Source organism: Alligator sinensis, unplaced genomic scaffold, assembly GCF_000455745.1.
Source record: "Alligator sinensis unplaced genomic scaffold, ASM45574v1 scaffold866_2, whole genome shotgun sequence".
NCBI classification, from domain to species: Eukaryota; Metazoa; Chordata; order Crocodylia; family Alligatoridae; genus Alligator; species Alligator sinensis.
Window position 1 is genome coordinate 2,734,838 of NW_005841900.1, and position 5,682 is coordinate 2,740,519.

The 5,682-nt window shown below is 42.4% G+C and overlaps 1 long non-coding RNA gene across 1 annotated transcript in view; it reads left to right on the forward strand.

Annotated features, from left to right (window-relative positions):
* The first annotated feature begins 1,776 nt into the window (after positions 1-1,776).
* The window catches only part of LOC112549361, a 14,663-nt gene continuing 10,757 nt past the window's right edge, over positions 1,777-5,682 (forward strand). The window contains exon 1 of the long non-coding RNA XR_003092762.1: positions 1,777-2,101. This is a non-coding gene — a long non-coding RNA (uncharacterized LOC112549361). The remainder of the gene's footprint in view (positions 2,102-5,682) is intronic.

Sequence of the window (5,682 nt, forward strand, 5' to 3'; positions counted from 1 at the left end):
GTGTCTCATGTATTTAATGTCCCATGTTTCCAATTGATAGTGGGGATGCTTTACCTAAAGCTCATTCAATGACCTTTAGTTAAAGTGTCCCATCACCATTTTGTAACACGGGGACACTGAATATGTGAAACCCTGTAGCATGCTGGAGCATTCTGGTTAGGATGCTGCAGCAGACTCAATTAATGTACTCTAATCAGAATGCATAAGACCATGTGTATAGGTGCTCCAAAACCACACCTTTAACCATAGTGTAGATCAGTGGTTCTCAAACATTTTAGACTCAAGGCACCCTTTTGTAATACTAGTTCTTCATTTTCATTCATTTCTTGACAACAAATAATAGGGCAATTCTTCTGTTGCAAAGAGCTCAGAAAGACCACAGTGAGTCAGAATGTTTTAGACACTAAAGATTCGTATCTGAAATCATGAGGTTTATCTTGTGAATCGTGTACATATTTCCACACCTAATTGTGCTAATGTTGTGTGGCATCCCCTGGCACTCAGAAGGATCTCTGGGCACGCTGGAGAGTTCTAGCACACTGGTTAAGAATCACTGGTATAGATGCATTCAAGAGGCATATTTAGCTTTATTTTTTTCCTGCAGAAATAAGTATTTTATCTTTAAACAGGCTTATCTGAAATTGAAGCTCTAGTGACAAATCTGAAATGTATTTTCTTGTTCGCCAAGCAATTACATGTCTTCATCTCTACCAAATTTCCAGTATTCTCTAAGAAAACAATGTCAAAACAGCATACAAATATTTTATACCTTTTTTGGTAAAAAAAATCACAATAAAGTGAAAAGTAGTCAGAAAAAATATCTTTCTTTCTGGTCTCTCACTGTCTTCAAACAAGATTTTAAAAAGAGGATTCAAGACCTAAAGATTATTACAATCTTTCTTACAAAGATATTAGTTCTGAAAGGCTCTTAACATGTGACAGACTAAGTATAGCAGCAGTCCCCAGATGATATGGCAACGTTCATATACTGAAAGTTAGGCATGTGACTTCTTATATTGGTACGCAAATCCATTTATAAAGCAGTGTAGAAGATGTCATTGTAAAATTAAGTAAGATGCAATGTTATAGAAATATTTTCAGCATGATTTAATAGAACTAATAATGGGACTACCCACAAAAGGGATTATTCCCTCAACTAATTTATAGAGGCCTCTCCCCAGTTACTCATGACAAGATGTCCATAACTGCAGGGAATATCCCTGCCTTAGGCCACACACATGGCTTTTCTTCTCAAGTCCAGCAAAACAACTGCTGAAAATCAAGGCTGGCCCAAACTATATTAATCTTGCTAGAGTCCTTCCCCTGCAACTGGGAGGGAATGGGAGCTCCCAAGCTGGTATGGAAGTAAAAAAATAAATAAATTGGCATTCATCTGTGCACCATTTTTGCTAAGATGCATGTGTGCTTTGAGCATAAAGCCCATTTTCAGTTTATGAAGTCCATCATTCTTTCTACCTCCCCAAGGAATGTAGGATTCAGAATAGTGGCCAGCAACCTTTCTAAACCATGGACTAGAACAACCTAGCTGCAGTACAATGCAGACCAAGTAGCTTCTGTATACTGTCAGCAGTGAGAGACTTCTTGTGCCAAGCAGGTGGGAGCTGTGCCCATGCTGTCATTGTTTCTCCTAGCCCCCCACTCCTCAGCTGGGGCATAAGCATGCTCCTTCCATCTGAAGCGGAACTGTGCCAGGGCTAGACAGCTAAAAGCAAAGTCCATCCAAGCTTCTGCTATTTCTGCGCCACAGATGGGAGGTAGAAGGTGAGCAGGGAGAGGGGATGGAGAAGTGGGCACAACTTCCAGCTGCTCTCCCTTGGCACAGTTCACCACTGGCTGGATGCTGAGCCCATTATGCAGCTGCAGGGAAGTTAAGAAGTAGGAGTGGAGAATCAGTGGCAGCAAGGATTCAGCTGAAAGTTGTCCAGCACCAGCACTGCTCCATGCTGTCTCAGTATGGCCATGGCTGTGGGCATAAGTGAAGCCCTGGGGCGCTGTGAGCCAAATCCAGTGGCTGCTTCAGGCTGGATCCAGCCTACAGGTCCTATGTTGCTGATCTCTCATTTAGGGAAGGCTCTATCAGGTGAGTCTTTTCCATTCTTAAGGTCCTGTTACTGTATTAGGACTATAAGAGCTGGTGTTCTGCCTTTTCAAAAACAAGTTAATCAGAAATGAACTTTCAGATCAGTTAGTCAGGATTTTTTCACGGGCAAAATTCTATAGTCACTTATTACTGCAAATTCTCTGCAGGGTGTTAGCCAATATCCAAGGCCTTGCAATAGTGGCAATGGTGGGAGATTATTTATAGCTTTTACTAAGACAATACAGTAAAACAAACAGTAATATTTATTATTGGTAGAAGATACTCTCATTGTATGCTTTTAGCAAAAATTGTAAATTATATAAATGCTATTGTGTGTGTTTGTGTGTGTGTGTGTGTGTATATATATATATATATATATAAAATAGTATTTATATAATTGTATAAATGTACATAAATGTACAAAATAGCATTTATATTTGTACAAATGCATTAAATTGTATTGTGTACATTTATGTACATTTATACAATTATATAAATGCTATTATATATACACACACACACAAAATAGCATTTATAAAATTTACAATTTTTGCTAAAAGCATACAATAAGAGTATATTCTACCAGCTTGTACAAAATTAAATCAGAACAGGTTTGTTTTCCATTAGAAAATAAATCAGTGATGTGTTTTTTCTAAGTGTAGATGTGTTCCACTCCTGGAACAGAGATAGTCACAAACAGCTTGCAGGGACATCTCTTATTTTAAGAGTCTCAGCACAACATCAATATCCAATTCCCAAGGAACAACATGGCCTTGAAAATTTACCTTAATCCAAGCCCAAGCTCTCTTGCTACTCATACAACTCACTCTATCCAGAACCTTGCTTTACCAAAATACCCCCACCACACACATCATATCCCCAAGACTGAACATTTTCTTGCATGTTGAAAACAAGAATCTGGAAAATTCTTCTCAATACAAAAATCAGTGACACCGGCCAAGTAAAACATTCATTATAAATGGAGTGTTCATTTGTACTGCAGTAGTTACAAAGTTCCTAATCAAGATCAATCCCCATTGTGTTGTGCGCTACACAAACACATACAGAGACACGATTCTTGTTTGAGGAGCTTAGAGTAAAAATCAGGGGTTCCTACTAGGGCTGTGTGAAGCTTTGCTTGCTGATTTAATTTGGAGGAATTTTGGCTCGATTTGGTGACCAAATCTCTGAATTTGAATCAAATCAGGAGACCCATTAATCTCTCCGAATAGAATCGGAAACCTCTGATTCGATTTGGAGAGATTCGGAGAGATCTGATGATTCAGCTATAGACACAGCTTTATATGTTTTTTCTACATATCTCGAGGTACCAGGCACAGCTCATGAATGCTGAGATGGTGAGGCAGATGGAGTGTACCATGGGAGCGCAGTGGGGGGGTCCCCCACATGCTCAGCAGCAGACAGCTCATCCCTCTGCTCAGCAACTGGTGCCTCCTGGGTTTGGGGGGGGGGCACCCAAGGTCTCTCTGCAGCCCATTGCCAAGCCAAGGTGGTGGGGGGGTCCCCTATGCACTCTCCAGCAGACTCAGAAGTGGACCAGAAGTACTCCTGGGTGCACTGCTGAGCATGCGGGGACCCTCTACGTGCTCCTGTGGAATGCTCCATCCGCCCCACCATCTCAGTGTTCACGAGCCACACGTGGTACCTCGAGGTGCATAGAAAAAAACATATAAAGCTGTGTCTATGGCTGAATTGCTGATTCTTTGATTCAGGACTGAATCTTCAGATTCAGATTCAGCCAAATTGAATCAGGATAGTGATCCGAATCAGAGAATTGAATACCTGTCCCCTGAATTGGGCCAAATCCAAATCCGAATTGAATACTGCCCACTTTGCACACTCCTAGCTCCCACTACTGGTATCTGAGCTTGATATGCCATCCCTTCATTTCACAACAGTTTTCTTCTTTCAATTTCTAAACTGATGGAACATGAACTATTACATTTATGATTAACTAGGCAAGCCAGAGTCATAAGGAAAAAGAAAAATGAATAAAAAAGGACCAAATCCAAAAAGGTGGATACCTTCAAAGAACAATCATGGCCATATCCATCCTCCAAACTTACTGTGCCAGGCAGCAGTGCCTTCAAATAAGCAGGCTGTTTCCAGAGCTGGAAGAAGTGGAGACATGTTCATGAAGAGCAGAGCCCAGCATATTAGCCATGCTGAGAAATGGCTTTAATTAGCCCTCCCACAGCTATACAGCTACACAACTTTTGAGATAACCCACACAGAGCTGTTTGGAGTGATTGAAGATGACACTGAAACAATAACTTCGTGGTACAGATGTGCTTCTGGAGTTGGGGCTGAGCAGGGAGCTGGGCAGAGCTACACAATAGGCGACACTGGCAGAGAGTTGTGTCTAAATGTCTGCTTCTGTGGAGATGATTTTCCTAACTCAGGGCTAAACTTTAAGCACCCCCATCATTTCAGGTCCAGAGCGCTGCAGCAAAGGGACCTAATTATGGTTGACAATGCTGAAGTCAGTACACAGTACAGCACCCTGCTACTGGGGTTATTTCTGTGTTTTAATAAATGACTTTCTATTGTAAAATTCATAAACACTCCTGGAGCAGGGATACAACCCAGCATTCCTCCCCCTTCCAAAGGAGTGCCTTACACAAAGTCAGATTTCCTTTTGCTTGCTTTCTCTCTGGTCCCATGAGTTGCACTCCTGGTTGCCTACTACCCATCTTCATTAGAAAGGTTGGAGGGTACTTGTGCTCAGTCTTGCTGAGAGTCTGGTGGTTAGGGCACTCTTCTGAGAAGCAAGAGATGTGGGTTTGAGTACTCAGAGGCTGAGGAAGGCCCATTGGCAAGTTTCCCCATTCTATATTATGTGCGTTTACTCTACCATGCAAAAACCTAGGCACCACAGGCACTGGCCGTGTACTTGAGTGAGGGTGAACATGCATGCTCTGTTGTATAAGGAACTTAGTGCTACCAGTCAAGAGTCAACTATACTCTGTGGTCACCTGATACACTGGGGACTTCTGGAAGTAACTAAATCCTTGGATGATGGTGTCGCTGTGGACATAGTCTTTCTAGACTTTAAGAAGGCCTTTGACACTGTCTCTCCCCCATACTCATCAATAAATTAAGTGACTGTGGCATTGATGCCTGCACAGTTGGATGGGTAAAAAATTGGGTGATGGGGTGCACCCAGAGAGTAGTGGTGGACGCGTGGTACTCAACCTGGCAAGATGCGAGCAGTGGGGTACCCCAGGGCTCAGTCCTTGGGCCCGCACTGTTCAATATCTTCATCAGCGACTTGGACAAGGGGGTGGAAAGCACACTGTCCAAGTTTGCTGATGACACTAAGATGTGGGATGAGGTGGACACACTTGAATGGAGAGAGAGGCTGCAACTAGATTTAGAGAGACTACAAAAGTGGGCAGACGAGAATAGAATGGGGTTCAACGTAGACAAATGCAGGGTGCTGCACCTTGGGAGAAGGAATCCACAGCATACATACAGGCTGGGGAGTTCTCTTCTTGAAAGCACAGAGGCAGAAAGGGATCTTGGAGTCATTATTGAGCCGCCAATGTCAGACCGCAGCC